General features: G+C 32.6%; 2 pseudogenes; one reads left to right on the plus strand and one right to left on the minus strand.

Moving 5' to 3' along the window:
- Positions 1-1,232: 1,232 nt before the first annotated feature.
- On the minus strand, positions 1,233-10,598 carry LOC113001408 (uncharacterized; annotated as a pseudogene).
- Positions 10,599-13,014: 2,416 nt separating this feature from the next.
- On the plus strand, positions 13,015-17,550 carry LOC100782966 (UDP-glycosyltransferase 88F5-like; annotated as a pseudogene).
- The last annotated feature ends 1,168 nt before the right edge of the window (positions 17,551-18,718 follow it).

Here is an 18,718-nt window from a genome sequence, read left to right on the forward strand (position 1 = left end):
GAACCACTGGAACAGGTTTTTGAATTAGTATTAACAAAATGTCCAAACAGAACATGCATTGCCATAAAAGCTCAACATGAATGCAAAAAGTGTGAGGGGCAAAAGTATGGATTTAAGCATTACTAATATCTAAAGAGTAAGGTAGATGATAACGTAGTATGCAAGAAACCTAAGACAATGCGTTCATATAAATTAAGTAGAAGTAGGGAAAATTGAATTAGGGCTTTGGCACACGAAAGAAAGTTGAGTGAGACAATGATGGATTCAAAGGTAGAATTGTTCAATATGTCTGTCCTAAATTACAATTGGAAAAGTCACAAATACAGATGGTAAGATGTTGAATTTTGGTTTGGGATATCGATGAAAAATCTAAGCAAAGGCAAGGAAAAAATCACGAAATCAATGAACATGCAGTGAGGTATTGGGTTTAGGCTTACCTTGCTTGAGGCAGTCGATGAAGCGGAAGTCATGGTGCTAGTCACTTTGAGAGAATGATTTGGTTAGAGTTGAAGTGAAGGTGGTAGAAAAAGGAACGGTGGTTTGATGATGTGAGGTAGTGGGTGATGGAAGGGTCATTGCTTTTGGGGGGGGGGGGGGGTGTAAGTGGCGGCAAGTTAAGTGGTTTGGGAACTATGGAGCATTGAATGTTACGTTCAAAGATTGGACGTGAATTGGCAGAATGATGAGTATGAAGGACTGTGGTGGTGGAGGCAGGTGAAGAGGTATTTTTATTGCTGAATATAACAAAGAGGAAGTTAAATTTTTTTATTGTTATAAATACAATTTGCATTATCAGATGAATGACCTGTCTAATGCTGAAATCGATAATGATTTGGCATAGATAATATTTTCCAAGGGCAATTGATTATCTAACAAAAGAGAAATGGTTCTACTAAAAGAATAATAATAAGTGTATTATCCTAGGAAAACAGCCAGAATAATATATAGAATTCATTTGCTGAATGGTAGTATTTAAATTGAGATAAGCATTTTATTTTCTTTCGTGCAATTCATGAAAGAAATGGTTAATTTGAAGTTCATGAAAATGGATGAAAATTTAAAATGTAGAAAATAAGAAAATGCACTCCATAACGGAAGACTGGTTTTTTGAAGTTGATGAATTATAGATTGGCTCATTTGATGATGTTTTAATTGTATATCAGAGATCATATGAGTAAGAAGCAAATACAGTTGTGGTTAGAATTAAATTTGCAATCGTAAATAAATTGGATTTACCTTTTAATATTTGTAAAGACCTCTTTGAAAACCACATTGGTGGTTGAAGTCATTTTTTTTTGTTCTGATCATGTATTAAAATTCGAAGTCTTTTCTTTGACTTGACCCTTGATAATGCAACATATAATTGGCCATGTGAAAAAACTGGTTTTGGCAAGTAAAGTCCAACTGAAGATAGGGATTGTCCTTGGGATTTATTAATTGTCATTGCATAAGAAAGCATTATTGGAAATTGTCTCCTCAATAGCTTAAAAGGCCATGGTGATTGTGAAGGTGACATAGACATTTGTGGGATATAAACATGATCTCCGATATTTTTCCCAGAAATTATGTCAGCTGCAATAACATGTTTTGCTAGTCTTGTGATAATTAACCTAGTACCGTTACACAACCCTTGAGTTTGGTCTAAGTTCCTTAATAGCATTATAGGTGTTCCAATCTTGAGTTTGAGACAGTGATTGGGTAAGCCAGATGTTGTCAATAAATTAAGAAATTCATTTGTGAGTGAGCGGAAATGACAACTTTCAATGGTTTCGGATTTGTCAACTGAATCAGAGCTTAGATATTCCATTTGTTCACCTATCAATATTTTAGACATAAAAAAGCAAATTCATCAACCAAAAATGTAAAATCCAGGAAAGTTGACTAAAAGATGAAAAACAGAATAAGATAATTTAGTATATGATCACTTGGTATCATTGTAAGCATATAATCATTAACTTGTTGTACTGTTTCATTTGTAGAAGCTAATATTGCTCTGGTTTGGAAGTATTCACGATCATTGTGATGATGAGATAGATCTGGGAATGTAGAGCTAATTATACTATGAATAGGATCATTATATTCTGTGATTAATAGTTCCTGTGGAATTTCAATAGTAGCATAGCCATCATTTTCATCTCCAATAATACCATCACCAATATCTATAATCCATTGTGCAAAAGCCACAGTTTCTTCTTGATTTGTTGCTTGCATGTTGTTTTGTAAGCGCATGTTTTTTGTCAGTCTCAAGATCTGACAATGATCCCATAGATAAGAGGAATTAATTGTTGCGTTAACAATATCAGAGCGGCTGCCTCTTGGAATGACTGGTAGGATCTGCCGGAAATCTCCACCAAAGACCATGACTTTACCTCCAAAGATTTTATTTTCCATTGAGTTGTGTTTGATGATATCTCTAAGACTGTGATCAAGTGCCTCAAAACAGAATTTGTGAGCCATGGGTGCTTCATCCCAAATGATCAGACTTGTCTGATTTAATAGTTCAGCTAATTGAGTTCCTTGATGGATATTGCAAGTTGAGTCTTCAAAAATTGAAACTGGAATTTTGAATGTGCAGTTTTACCTCTAGGCAATAATAGAGAAGCTATGCCGCTAGAGGCTACCATAATTACAATTTTATTGTCAGCTCTTAGTGAACTTGCTAGTGTTTTCCAAATGTATGTTTTTCCTGTACCTCCATATCCATAGAGAAAAAACATATCACCTTTATCTTTATTAACAGCTTCAACAATCTGGTTGTAAATTGATGCTTGTTCATCTGGAATTATCGATATGTGGTGTTAGATTTAAACAAAAATGAATCAAGTTGAAATACTAATTTATAGATGAGAAATGCTAAGAAGGAAATGGACATAATAATTTTCAAAGGGGTAAATTGCTCTGTAGTTAATGTACCTGTCATGTGAGAAAATACATGTTCAAACTCTGATCTAAGTTCTTGATTGTTGTAATTCAGTTCAGCTAATATAAGGCTATTGTCTAGATAGGCTGGACAATTCACATCCTCTGGATATGGCATTGAAGGATAGTCTCTAAGCGATCTTTGATTTGCTTGCAACAGTTCTTCAATTTCAAGCAAGACCAGATTTTGAAGAGTTCTAGCATCAAGCTGTAATGCTAATACACAACAGGGAAAAAAGTCAAATTATGTGTCGTATCAATATTGATTTGTGTCATGGGAAATTAGCACTAACCTGGACTTGTTGATGATTTTTTATAATTATAGACAATGTCATTAGCCATCCAATGCCAAGTTTGGTCCCAAACTTGTTCAGGTTTGCTCATTGTTGTAGTTAAAAGTAACAACACAAATAGCTTTCTTATATAATGTGTTGAACCCCAGTCTTTTGCTTCTTTGATTGCCTCAATGAATTCTTTATCATCTTGCAAAAATCCCATAGAAAAACATGCTTCTTTATATGTAGGATACTGAACATTATCAACTGTTCTTAAATCCTCAAATGAGGTAGGTCCTTTACAAACAATAAGCATCATTCTCAAATAAAATAATTCCCCTGTAATTGATGGGACCCATAGTAATCTGCCAATGGTGTAGCCTTTCTTCCTAAGGTGCCAACATCTTTTCTTCTGATTGTATACAAACTTAGAAACAAATTATGCATAAGTAAGATTTCTTCCTTCAACAAAATTTTGGTTGGTGTTCATCCATGAAATAAACTTTGAATCAGAGATACTTGGCTTAGACAATACATCATCAATATCATCATGGTCTTCATAGAGAACAATATGTTGGCCTGGAAGATGGAAGTGTAATCTTTCAACAGCAGATTTTCTGCCATGTATTGGAAACCCAAATATTCTCCTAGTAGATTCACGGGGACATATGTATCTGTCAGGAAGATAGATGTAGTTGTTATAACAATGATGGTCAGATAAATTAGAGATCAAGTTTTAATAGTACCTGCAATCTAGATATTCTTTGATCTCATCATTATGAATGCCACCATTCTGAGTTTGATCATTATCTTCATGAATCAAAACAGTAGTTACTCTATCATATCCCTTGTTGATGTACTTAAATAAATATTTGATAGAAGTGCTTTGGTTACACCATTCAATATTGATATGTGCTTGGTATTTTCTGAGCAATCTTGGATGGTAAGGTACAATATACCTGTTATCAATTATAACACCATTTTTCTCAATTGAGTGACCATTGTTTCTTCTACGATAGATCGGAAAACCATCAACATCTAAAACAGTATGCGGCTGGAACATTTTAGGATAGAAACGACTGCACTTGCCTTCTTTCATGCATGGAGATCCAGGATTCAGAGTTCCACATGGGCCATGAACCATATGGTTTTTTACTAATGAATACAGTTCTGGATCATCTTGCTGTGAAGGTATCTCAGCTGATATAATTTGATCAATTTCATCCGAGGATGGGTATTTGTTATCAGGATGTAAAAAAAACAACAAATGGACATGAGGCAGCCCTCGTTTTTGAAATTCTATTGTATACATATTTGCAATTTATTAGTAAGTCTGTTAATAGACAACAATTAAAGTTATTAGATATGGTTGTGTGGTTAATATTGACAGTGTAAAATAACAATGTCACACATAATATAAATTCACCAAACTTAGAATCAACTTACATGCAATAACTTTCCCTAGCATGTGATTCTTTGTCAGGTCCATAAGCATTTGTTCATACTTTAGTTTGAAGACTCTGAAGATTATGTCTGGTCTATCTGTTGCTTTCAGATTCAACGAATTAAGCAATCTATGGATTTCAGGCCAGTTTGGATTGCAGGTTAAAGTAATAAACAGATTTGGGAAGCCCACATGGCTACATATGGCCATACCATCAAAATAAAGTTGATCCATATAGCGGGGACTGCCAACAAAAGTTGATGGCAAAATGACTCTTTTACCTTTATTTAGGTCTTTCGTGCTTCCATCATCCAATGACTGTTGTAAGCTACAAAAATTGTCAACTCAAAGTTTTTTTTCGTTGTTTTTGATGTAAGAAAGCCTTTTTGATTCAACCATAGTATACCCCTCAACAACAAATTTTTGGAATAGTCTCCTAGAATTCAACAAAGTTTTTGACTCATTTGATTTGCATTGTATCCTGTAAGAAAACCACTCCCTCATTGTAAGACGATTTCTTTTCCTTTTCTTACCATATGATCGACTGCTATGTAGGATATCAGGTCTATATCCATCTTCCCCGTAAAGAAATAAGAGGGGGTATTGTAGAGCTAGATAGCTAGAATGTAATTCATGGATCCTTTGTAGTTATCCATGCTGAGTTTCAATAATAATATCTCTTTTTGAATTTGCATCAAAATCGCCTACTATTAGTGCTACAACTTCAGGAACAGTAGGTACATTATATGTACGACCATCTTTTTCACGATTAGCAATCAATTTCAACTTGATATTATCCACTTGTGCATCTTGCAATCTATCTCTCGCCATCCTGAAAGTTTTTGCATGCACGTTGTATTCATCCAGCATCTCACTAAGTTGTGAAATAATGTGCTCTTGAATTTGATTATGTGGACTGCTGAGCAAAGCAAACAATTATATATATGATGATTGCAAGATTAGCAATGCAGAATAAACAATTGAATTCTGTTTAAATGTAACATTGTTGATCGATGTTGTGCATTTATAATAATAACAATGAAAGACTAACTATCTTATTGCATTAATCCTATTCTGCACTTCATTTTCTGTGTCAAAGATATACAATTGTGCAAATTTTGGTTCTTTCCCGGACATTGGTAACATGCTACCTATTTTATGACATGGTTGACCTTGAATTCTTATTGTAGGAGGTCCTCTTGAATGATTAATTGATTTGTCAAACTTAATACCAGCAGAAGTAAAGACAAACATCATGTTATATGTCCTTATATTCTGTTGGTAATTTTTACTATCAGATGTACCATGATCATACAAAAGTTGGCAGAGATATTTAGGTGGATTTTGTAACAATGGAAGTTCAACTTTGCCACTTCCACAACATAAACGGAATCTTGGATTTGTAGTTCTTTTATCTTTTGAGACTCTGTCATCATACCACATATTTGCATTACAGTGACTACACTGCATGAGTTGGTCACTAAGATCAGAATACCCTGAAATTGTTTAATGACATATGGCAAAATGAGGTTGGTTATTGAAAATGTTTTAGGAAAACATGTAAATTGGAACATGATAAACAAAAGCAGTTCTGTACAGTGCAAGGTATTCGAGGCTAAGCTAATAACATAGTGTTTATGAATATTAATTGTTACCTTCTCTATTAATTGCAGGCTCATTAGCTGAGGACATATAGTTTTGATTTTCAGGTGAAGAAATTGAAGCAGAGCCTATGAAAATTGCATTTAGATCATATTATAGCATTATAATGTTGAAAATTAAATTGATAAAGTAGATTTTGATTGGTACCTTGTGTTGATTCAGAACTCTCATCCTCTGATGAATCACGAATATTAACTAAAAAAGTGAATTAAATCTAAGTTTAGTGGAATTTATTTAATGTGGAATGGATTCCCATAATACTGAATGCACCTTACAACTTGCTTGTCTTTGTGTGAAAAAAAATGTGAATATTGTATTATTAAATCAATAAACTAATTACAATTATTAACTGTAATTTGGAAGATAATATTTTGAAAGCTTACAATCAATATTCTGAGCCTGATCATTAACTTTGTGCTGCTTGATACCTTTTTTCTTTATCCTGGCTTGTGCTGTATCACTATGATTTGCATGCTCATGGTCATCAATGTTCTTGATGCTTGTTGTTAATCTTGACTGAGTTATAAATTTTTTAGTGATTTCTTGTTGGAATGTTACAATACATGGTAAATTAAAATTGCAAAAGTCCATGGAGATGCAGAAAAGAAATGCTATTTCCACTCGGACCAAGACATAACTTGACTTGTTGACTAAAATGATCAATGTTGACAGCTGGTTAAATGGATCATACTTTGATAAAAATGATTAGACATGCATGTATAGCCATGATTATAGCCATGGTTTTGACGGCCACATTAAAACTTGAAAAGTAAGTTAGAAACAGCAAGCATAAGGAAAAATACTAAAATTATGAATGTTGACAGCTAATTAAATGCACTAAAATGATTAGACATGCATTTATAGCCATTGTTATACCTATGCTTTGGCGCCATCGATAAGAAATGTGATATGGAAAATGTTATGCATGACAGAAGTAGGATGCCAACCTAAAGAGAATTTTTTTTTTACTTGTCTTATTTATTGTACATCATATTGAGAGATATGATGAAAGATGGAGTAAATTTATAAAATATCCGATTCTGCATTTGTCAAAGTAAAATCAAGCCAAAAATGCCATCTAAAATAACAAATGATGCTAAACGATGATTGATAATAAAGAAATAGTTAATTACATATCATTGATGATCCAAGATCATGTTTCTCAAGACTCGAAAGCTGATACTTTTGTCTTGGTGTGTATATTCTGTTGTTAGAAAATTAATCAGATATGAATGCTGGTTTAGCTGTCCTAGTAATCGATATTTCGTGGTAATTATTTCTAACATTTTAATTTGTTTCCTGTGAATACTTTGTGCTGAGACAATTAAGGATGTACACCTTAAAATCAGATGCTTTAATGGCCCTCTAAAACTTTGATTGAAATTTAAGTTATCATGATTGTGAAGAACATGTTTTCTGAACTTTCTGTCTAGCAATTTGTGATTTGTATTTCCAAATCTTACTTGTTCTATCTCTCACGATATATTTGAATTCATAACATTTGCATAGGTATTGTATCAACTTTGAGAATTTGTCGAGTTTCTTGAAACATGTCTTTATAACCATTAATATAACCATGCTTTGTCGATATTTATTTTAACAATTGAACAAATAAGGATTTTAAAATATAGTGCAATAGTTAAGGTGACATCGGATAAACCACAGAACTAAAATCCCAGAATACTTGGATACAAAATAAGATTCAAATTTAAACAAAAGTTGTGATCAAAGTTCTAAAGGAACACCACCACAACAGAATTAAAGGTAGGAGCCAATTTACAATATACAAATAGCAGGGCAAAAAAAATTGTTCAGCACAACTTGCAAGCAACCAAATGCACTAAATTGCGCCATGTTTTTTTTTTATTTGTTGGGTGAAAGCTGTGCAGGCGAAATTTGAGAGGTCCTTGCTTCATCATCACAATCTTGAAATGCCTGCCGCTTTGTAGGCGTCAAGGGGAGTCCAAGCAGTGGATCATGGTCTGCTGTCACAGACAGGGATTGCTGGATAAAACAAATAGAAATGAATAAGTTGAATGCTAAGTTGAAAGCCATGAAGTGTCAAAATGCAAGAGTTGCAAGAAAGATCATATTAAAAAATGAGAGCAGTAATCAAAACTCACAGATTCATGTTGGGCAGAATGATTGGAATCAGAAACTGGGATATTCATTTTTGAAGATGTCTGAATAAGACATACATTGAAGATAACACAACCCATGGAAAACAAATAAGTATGAATAGAATACATAGTTTTCACAATAGTTAATGTCAAATAACTTGCATTGAACAGTACCTCAGCATCAGCTAGCATATCCATCACAACATTTATTAAGCTTGAGTCAGTTGAACACTTCAAAACAGCAAAATTCCTGAACTTGGGTTGCACCTTTATCTTGAAAGCAAGTTCATAACCCAACAGCTTATCAAGTGCTTGGGGTGAAGCATTCAAATCAACATCACCATCCTTGTGCAAAGAGAATAATTGTATCACACAAACAAAAAATAACATATCAAACATAAAGAGTTACTCTTGAATGCAAAAACACACTTCAATTTTAAGCTTATTAATTGCATAAGCTAATTGACCAATTAATTCACTGCATTCACGGTCCCAAAGCAGGAATTTTGTGCTTTCATCTCCTGGTTGATCATCACCTCAAGCCTATACCTGCTACCATATGCACCAATAGTGAAAAAATGATGAAGGTATGAAGAATACACAACATTTTAAAAGATCACAATGACCTAAGCACAACTTCCTTATTGTATTTGCCGCATGCACATGTGAAGGGCACCATCTCTGCATCACTTTTTTTTATGGCACTAAATGCAAGCTGTATAACACCATGAATGATTGTCCAGAACAATCCTAGTAATTGTGCCAACAGTTACACAAACAATTTCCTGTGTGAAACAACATGCATATCAAATGGTGAAAAAACTTCAGATAGTGCGGGGTAAAGAATTAAAATCTATATAAGATGATTACTTCAGAGATGGTGTTAATGTCATCAATAGTCTTTGCCTCAGTCTTTCCAAAGAATGGTTCCTTTGATGATAATTGGATAGAACCTGAAAGTTGTGTACTCCCTTCACCATGGGATTTAAAACCTGACCGGGCCTCAATGCCCAACTCCGCAAGCCTACAAATATAGAATCAACAACAAAAATAAGACAAAAAATGATCAACATATATTACATAACACATACAAAAAATACCATTCATTGAATTCTTGAATCTCCATCACCGGTTGGTTAATAATTAACTTTGAAACCTTGAAAAAATTGCTGACCGATGGGGGATAAGATCCTAAATCATTTAAAAAACAGAACCATAACATGCAATAGCATAAACAGAGGAACCAATAAATTCAAGATAAGGATATACCCTGAGCTTCCTTTATTCTACCATGGGTCAATAGAACTGTAATTGGACCATCACCTTCATAATCATCTAAGAACTTTAAAAACTGCAAGCAATAATCATCCCACAAAGTGCAAGATAGTAATTGCTGGCTATCAGAAACAAATAGTTATGAGACAATCAGTTAATAATAATGTAATCATAGCCACAACTTGACAAAGCATATGACACCAATTGTTACCAAGTATCGAACTTTACCTCAAGTCCTTTAGTTTAAAGACTACCCTTCTACCTTTTCCTGAAACTTGGCCAAAGACAACCTCCTCCACAACACCAATAACATCTAAAGCAAGTAGGAAAATCAAGGAATGTTATTTTATTCCAAAATGAGTATAACTTTCAAAATAAACTCAATTGCAAAAATATAAGTTAACATACCAACCAATAGCCCAGGTTCAAACTGGCCAGCCAAAACATCCGCAAATCTAGCAAACCTGTATTTTCTAAAAGGGATGTCCTCTAGAACACACTCCCTTACAACAGTAACCCCAATAAACACCAATTTAAATTGGTGATCACAAACTCTGTACTGACCATTGTTTTTTAGCACTTTAAAATTGTGCATGACATAAGTACAATTTTCTTTCAAGTCCATCTTTTCTTACTTCAGTTGGTCTTGTTTACAAACAACGTGGATCTCATCACCCTGGATTGCATTAAAGTTACAACACAATGGCCTGAACAATAAGTAATAAATCTACAAAAAAAAAAAAACACAAAATTGAAGCATACATCGGAGTCCACAAACACCATCTTAGCTTGCTCAGATTTGTTAAGCGTGCCAATAAACCATAGATCACTGATCCTCACACTAAGTTTAAGAGTTTCTTTTAAGCCATCGATGCTCTTTATCTTGTCTAGAGAACGTGCCATAATACTGCGAAAAAATGCAACAATGCCGATAACCTTGCAAGGAAGAAGTTAACAACAAAACCACCATGAAAAGAGAAACACGATAAGCTAAGAAAAAATCCAAAACCTCGTTCGACACAGAAAAATGAGAAGCTAACATACATGTAAGAAAACACACATGAAAACAGCACCAAAACAGAACATCAGAGGTAGCACGGATAGACAAACACGATAAGCAAACATGCAAACCAAACATCGTCCAACAGAGAAAAATGAAAAAATAACATGCATGTAACAAAACAAACATGAAAACAGCACCGAAACAAAAGCCAAAAACCGAAAAGGTAATATGCTTGTAAGAAAAGAAAAGCCAAAAAACCATAAGCTAACATCCAATGTAAGAAAACATACATCAAAACAGCACCAAAGAGAACCCAAACCTGGTTTGTATCTGGAAAAATGAAAAGCAAAAACCGCAAACTGAAGCATCACACTGAAATGAAATGCAAGAAACCACGTAAAGAAGCAAAGGCCAACACATGCACAATCTGTAAAATCAAACACGTGTAAAAGCCACAATTTGCAAAGTCAGACACCTGTAAGAAGCAAAAGAGTGGAAAATGAAAGGGCTAAAAGACCAAAAAACCAAGGAAATGAACAGTTGTCACAATCTTAGGTAGGGGTATTTTAGGAATTTCCAGAGGGTTCTCTTTTATAGATAATATATAGATATCGGGATGAGTGAGTTTGGGCACCTTTTCGTATCCAAAGGGAAGCCCCATCTATATTACTCATTTTCTTCGCCAACGATTTCCGCCTCTTTTTTTTCTTTCTCCAAAGCGAGCCAATGAAAGTGCATTTTATGTCTAACCCTCTTGCTCAAATTTGTACAACCTCTTGGCTTTCGGATTAACCTTGACAAATCCAAGGCCCTAACTTCCCATCGGAGAACACATTTTTACGTATCTCAATAATAAATTTTTCACTTTTACTTCTTTAGCTAATATCTTTAGTCACTAATTAGCATTTGTCTTGAAAGATTTAGAAAAAATTAAGTTATGCATTAATAATGTAAAATAATTTTACACAATCATCTAATTAAATAACACTTTATATGAAAAGTTCGTTGACTTTTGTAATCACTAGATTAAAAGTGATACTAATGATAATTTTTTTTATATTAGTTTATAGTATAAAAGGTTAAGAAAATAGTTTATCCGCTAACAATTTTATACAACATCCAATCATACATTCTTGTATATTATATATTATAAATGTGTTAACTTTGTAATAATCATCTTAAAAGTTATACTAATAAAGATTTCAATTTATTGATAACATAAAACTACTTTATACTATCATTGCATAACCATCAAATTCTAAAAGTTTTTATGATAAAAGTACAATCATTAAATTGAAAAAATTAATATTAATATTCAACTATATAAGTTTTTGAAAGGCAAACCGCGTGCTATATTATATGAACATTAATTAGCATGTAAAAATCATAATAGTCAAAGATTATATAATTATAATTTCTCCATAATTTTATAGTGCACCACCATCATGCCTATACATATTTAAAGCCACATTAACAAAAGCAAGCAACTAGCAAGATGCATCGCCCAACCAATAGTCAACCAAAATCAGGGTTTTTTTTGGAGGTTCCACGCGAAACTTGAAGATTATATTATAGGAAGATAGGAAATTTATGACGTACCACATCATATATTAACTTCATCAAGTTCATTCACAGGAAATCAAATACAAGTAATAAGAATTTATAAGAAATTACATCTATTTGTTCAATGAACTTAAGCAATATTTTAGAAAATAACCTGCGATAGTGATTTGAATCACAACATCAAGATTTTTAATTGTTTGTGAACGCAAGACATCCTAAATTGAAAGTGCATGCATCAATTAGATTTGTCTATAATTTATCACGATGTTAATAAATGCGACAAAATCGCAACGCGATCGCGTTCGATATTCAAAACAATTATTTCAAAAAAACATGTTTTCTTTACCATTGCAAAAAAGAAAAGATTTTGTTGTGAATGAACAAGATAATGAGGAATTGTCAGGACTTCACATGTCACGAATCCTCTTGAAAGAGGGGGGTGCCTCCGGGAATACGGAGACAGGTGGTAGGTGGTGCATGGTTGTCGTCAGCTCGTGCCATAAGGTATTGGGTTAAGTCCCCCAGCGAGCACAACTCTCATATTTAATTGTCAACATTTAGTTTGAAACCCTAAACACCGAGGAAGATGAGAATGATGTCAAGTCATGATGCCTTCAACATTTTGAATTTTTCTATTTTTTTTAATGTCTTGATATTTTATTAGACAATTCAATCTTTTAATTTTATTATTTTTATTGCCATTGGATATATATATCCAGGTTATTTTCTAAATTGGATTAGGGTTGCTAACTCAATGGTAGAGTACTCGGCACGGGCCACACTGTTCCCATGGTTGAGCTGGCCAAGCTTCTCGAAACACATAGTTATTCAATCACAATCCTCTTTACCACTGGCTTCCACGACCACCCTTCAGTCGACGCCTACAACCACCGCATCTCCACCTCCAATCCTTCCATCTCCTTCAACCACCTCCCTCATATCACCCCAACCATCACCTCAACCACCGTGAGCTTCGCTGCGAACGGCTTCGACTTTATCAAACGAAACACTTCCAACGTAGCCACCACCCTCACCCAAATCTCTAAATCCACCACCACCATAAAAGCCTTCGTGATCGACCTCTTCTGCACCACGGCGATGGAAGCAGCTTCTTCGTTGGGAATCCCAGTCTTTTACTTCTTCACTTCCGGTGCGGCGGTTCTCGAACTACACTCGTACTTTCCGAAACTTCACGAGGAAACCAACATGTCGTTTAAGGATATGGTCGCGGTGGAACTGCGCGTGACGGGAAACGCGCCGCTGAAGGCGGTGAACATGCTGCAACCCATATTTTGGAGAGGGAGGACCCTGCGTACTGGGACATGTTACAGTTCCGCACGCGCCTTCCAAAGGCGCGTGGGATCATAGTGAACGCGTTTGAAGAGCTCGAGCCTGTGGCGGTTAGCGCCGTCGCGGATGGCGCGTGCTTTCCAGACGCGAACGAAGCACCTGTTGTTTACTACGTCGGACCACTCATCGCTGAACCGCAACAATCAGGTCCATACTTTGAACTCGTCTTTTTCATTCAATGATTTTGTTTTACTAAGCAGTCTTCTACGTGCTTCAAGATTCCCTCTTATCATTCAATAATAATAACTTAATTAGAGAAAAAAGTCTATGTGCACCAATATTTTCATATTTGGATCCATTTTCGACTCTGTCAAGATTGTGACACTCACTATAAACTTAATATATATATATGTGTGTGTGTGTAACATTTTGAGAATTGAATTTTTTTTACGAAATTTAATTTGTTTCAATATTCTTTTCATGTTTTAAGTTCACATTTTTTTAATTGATTTTGGGGTTTAGGTCGCTTTTCTTATGTGGGCAAACGCCCACATATTCAAAAATTATTTCATTATGATAAAAAAAAAGGAGAGAGAACGAGTCTACAACACATGTTTAACATGATTCGCTCAGTTCTTTTTAGCAAAGTTTAGGGTGTTTCGATTAAAATACATCGATCTATACGTAGTATATATATCAACCTTAAGATTTATGGAATAAAATGAGAGAAATTGAGCACGAAACAGAAAGGTTCTTCGTAAAGGACTTGCAATATAATGAGGCTCGAAATTCTCTGAAATCATAACGAATATTTTGTGTAAAATTTTACAAAGCTATAAGTGAAATTGATTAGGAACTGAACTCTCAATCAATGATGTAACATGTCCGAAATCGCAGGGCATAATGGTAATGAAAATCACATATACGAAAAACATGTCAAAAAAAGAAAGTATCGATTTTGGACGATTTTTTACCATTGTTATGTCAAAATTATGAGTTTAACGGTCATGTAGTAATAATGTAATCACTTTTACATTGTCGTCGTCTAATTATAATTTTTTTTTAAAATAATTATCGTAAAGTCAATAAATTTATATAAATTGTGATTGTGTAAATTTTGTTACACTTTCAATATACTTTTTTCTCTAAAATTACTAATAAAATTAATTATAAACTAAAGAATCAAAATGACCAAAATTTAAAAAATAAAGGACCAAAATAAGTCTCTTAAAAGATAAATCACAAAAACAAATTTATTAAAATGATAAGATATCAAAAATATATTTCACCCTTAAATAATTATAAATCTTATTCAAGTCACTAAAATAATTCTTTAATTTTAGTATTGAATAAAATTTTTACTTTTAAATTAAAATATATTGCAAAAATTGATTATAGAAATATAGCTATATTTAGCATTTTTTAGTGACAAAAAAGAATTTACTACGTTAATAATACTATCTTATTCACTTATTAAAATATGCAACGAAAAAATAAAAAACATAAAACAATACGATTTCATAAAATAATAAATTATTTAATATAGGACAATTAAGTTATTATTAAGATATAATGTTAAAAAGTATAAGTTATAGGTTGTTTGACTTATTGTTTATTTAGTATAGGTGATAAGTTGTGATTTGATATTATGTAAAAAAAATTATATTATCAATGATTTTTTTCCTCTTTTATATATATATATATATATATATATATATATATATATATATATATATATATATATATATATATATATAAAAGTTAAGCATTCTAGTGATTTGTATGCATGAAGTTAAAGTATAGGATGGAGTGGTCAAATTCCACCCTGAACACTTTTTTTTTCTTTTTCTTTTCAAACCTTATTTTTGAGTTGCAAATTAGCATATTAGTATATTAGTGCCGAATAATTTCTAACCGACTATATTAGCAAAATTTGTGTTTAAATGTAATGTAACATTAACATCATTACAAATTTAATGGTAAATTAAATAGTAGACTAAATTTCATTTATTTTTAAAAAATATGAAGATTTGATTTATTGAAATCACAATAACTAAATCCCCAATTTAATAAATTACAAGGGATAAAAAAATATAGTTAATTCTACCTTTTTATTTTAACTTTTTAAAATATTTTCTACTCAATATTTTTTAAATGTAAAACTACTATAAAATTGTACAATTAATGTACTGATTATATATTTTAAAAATAAATTCGAGAAACTAATTTAAAAGTTGTCCAACTTTCAAATTAAAGGTGACAAATCACTCAAATTCTTTTGCAAATAGTCACACGTGTACAATTTAATAGTAAACAGGTTGGTCAAATTTGTAAGTAACAAATTTATGTCTCACAAATTGATTTCGATTGTCATTGTTAATTGTTAATGTAAGAGTTTTCTTGGTAGATAATCTATAAGTACTTTTGCAAACTTTTTTGAGTAAGACATGTTTTGATTCTAGTGAGTCCTAAGATCAAAATTACCTAAACTTTCTCTCATAAAAGAAATACAATTTAATGTAATTTTAAATAAATTTTTACATGTTTAATTTCACATATTAAAAAATTGATTTTTAAGTCCACAATAGATATTAAATTGAAAATCTTTTGGTAGTTTTTCATTAAATAAAAAAAAACTAATATATACTAAATTTTACTGCTCACTCATCAATGTTTTAATTCAATTTATACTGAATTAAAGATTTTGACTCAATATGACATTCAGTTAAAAGTTAAACACTTTTAGTTTAACAAAAATCAACCATCAAATCATGGTTCTTTGTTTCCAAGTATACCATATAAAAGAAATATTTATTAGATTGAAGAAAAAAAATTGTCTTTTAATTTTGATATTTGACTCAAATTGAAACACATAAAATTCAACAAATTTTCGTCATCAACAATTTCATGTTGATTAAAGCAAGTTTAAAGTGAATTTGGTTAAAAACTTAAAATCAAATCTTGAACTCACTTGATTTAAAAGTTTTGTTAAAAGTAATTTTTGTGTAATATTTTAATTAATTTCAATTCAATGTAATCAAACATAAATTTGTCGAGAGAATTTAGCTCTCTCCCAAACACAATATTAGACCGATATGAGAACTATTTTTTTTTTACTGAAACCGATGAAAACTATTAATATAATCTTTTATATATTTTTATTATTATTTGAAATTGATCAAAATTTATAAAACACGAATTTAGCTCTATTAATTGATTTTCTATCCAAGTTCCGTCTTTGACCAATATTTCGAACTCAGGCAGTGTCTCACTCACGTAACTAATATTTTCCTCATGTCCCTTTTAATAATGAATTAATATTTGGCTTAATTAAATTTTTCATACTTGAAATATTATTCGTTTTTAGATTACTATCTAACGTTTATTTTATTTTTTTTAACTCAAGTACCTGAAAATTTTTTTAGTTTCCTTTTGATGAGAACATGACCAAAAGCAAGGGCAAAGATCCACTTGAAGGACTTAGAGGACCTATGATAAGGGCTAGAGCAAGGAAAGCAAAGGAATCTCTTCAACAACTGTTGTCCATACTATTTAAATACAAGCCCAAGTTTCAAGGAGAAAAGTTCAAGGTTGTGAGTTGTATCATGACCCAAATGGAGGAGGACTAAATGGTGCCACTTCGTCTCAATTTTAGAGTGTTTAGTTTGTCTAAATAATGACCTAATCCATGTAAAGTTGGCTGACCAAAAATATGTTTTGGGTTAATAAACTAAAGGGGCTTTAGTTTGGTTTAGTTCGAGTTGTAATAAGGGCCCAATTGGCAGCTTAGGCATCAGCCTTGGGGTGACTTTTGGTTGCCACAATTTTAGTTACACTCAGCCATTAAATTCTTTTAATTCCCTAGGTTAGTGGATCATTACTAAATTTATGTGGATTGTAATTGCCTTTAATGAAGCATATGTAAAATTTGATGGTAAAACTTCTTTATAAGCTGAACCATTTTATCAATAAACACAAGTTGAATTTTATTCTTAAAAATTAGAGTTTATCTCTTTTATCTTAGTGAGAGTGATTCTCCTAAGTTCTTGAGTGATTCAAGAACACCCTGGCTATATCAAAGGTCTTTCACATCCTTTGTGTGTTGCCCTCGCTGGAAAGAGTGATTCTTTCCTTCCACCATTTCATCTTCAACCTTGTTCTTTCAAACCACAATTCCAGAAAATCCAATTCTGTCCAGAATTATCTCGTGACCATAACTCTTGATTTACTCGTTCAAATTAAGTGATTCTTGAGCCTAAATTGAAATTCAAAACGAGACCTTTCACCTCATTTTGGAATCACCTCATTTGGAGCTCTATAGCTTGAGTTATAACCATTTCTATATTTCTGTTCAGCCACCACTTAACTTACGTTTTTACCATCCCATTCATCCGTTTTATGCCAAGATTCACCTTATTAAGTCCCAGGAAATTAGCCACTGCCCAACCCTTGAATCTTGCTAATTTCCCATCCTTTTCTCAATCAATTTTCTGAATTTTCCAACAAGGTTTAATCCTAGACGATCCTAAGTCAGCCCTTGTGCAATGAGGGTTCATATCATTTGGTTATCAGAGCTCCGGTTCTAGGATCATCACTTCCTTTGCTGGAAATATTGGGTAACATCCTTCTTTATTTTTTCTTTGCAATTTATATTACCTTCTTGTTCATGTTTTTTTTTCTTTTAGGCTGAACCATTGCAAAAGTTAAGCCTTTTGATCTCTTTGTTATATATAAAAAAAAAAAGAAATTCGTATAAGCAAAAAAAAATAAAAAAAAATTGGGCTGAATGGTTCATGCTTGAAGAAATTTAAAAAAAAAACTCTTTAAGGTAATATATTGGTTGTATGAAGGATTGTTACTTGAATTCCTAAATTCTGAATTTCATTTCCTTCAATTGTGCCTAAAAACATTGTTAGCCTTTTTCTCGGTTAACCTTTTCCTTGTCTCTCTAGCCTTACCTTACACATATTGGTGAATTATTCTTTGTTGTGGCCATAATCTCTTGAATTGCCTAAGAACTCAAGGGAATTAGAGTGGTAAAAGGCAAGAGTGTTTTCATTAGAGAAAAGCCATAATTGTGTGATACACTTGAGTGGGTGAGGTATTCAAACAACGATTATAATTGTCTTGTTACGTTTGATTTGTTTGTTTGAGATGGCAGGTAATA

The sequence above is a fragment of the Glycine max genome, chromosome 4 (assembly GCF_000004515.6).
Source record: "Glycine max cultivar Williams 82 chromosome 4, Glycine_max_v4.0, whole genome shotgun sequence".
In the NCBI taxonomy this organism is placed as follows: domain Eukaryota; kingdom Viridiplantae; phylum Streptophyta; class Magnoliopsida; order Fabales; family Fabaceae; genus Glycine; species Glycine max.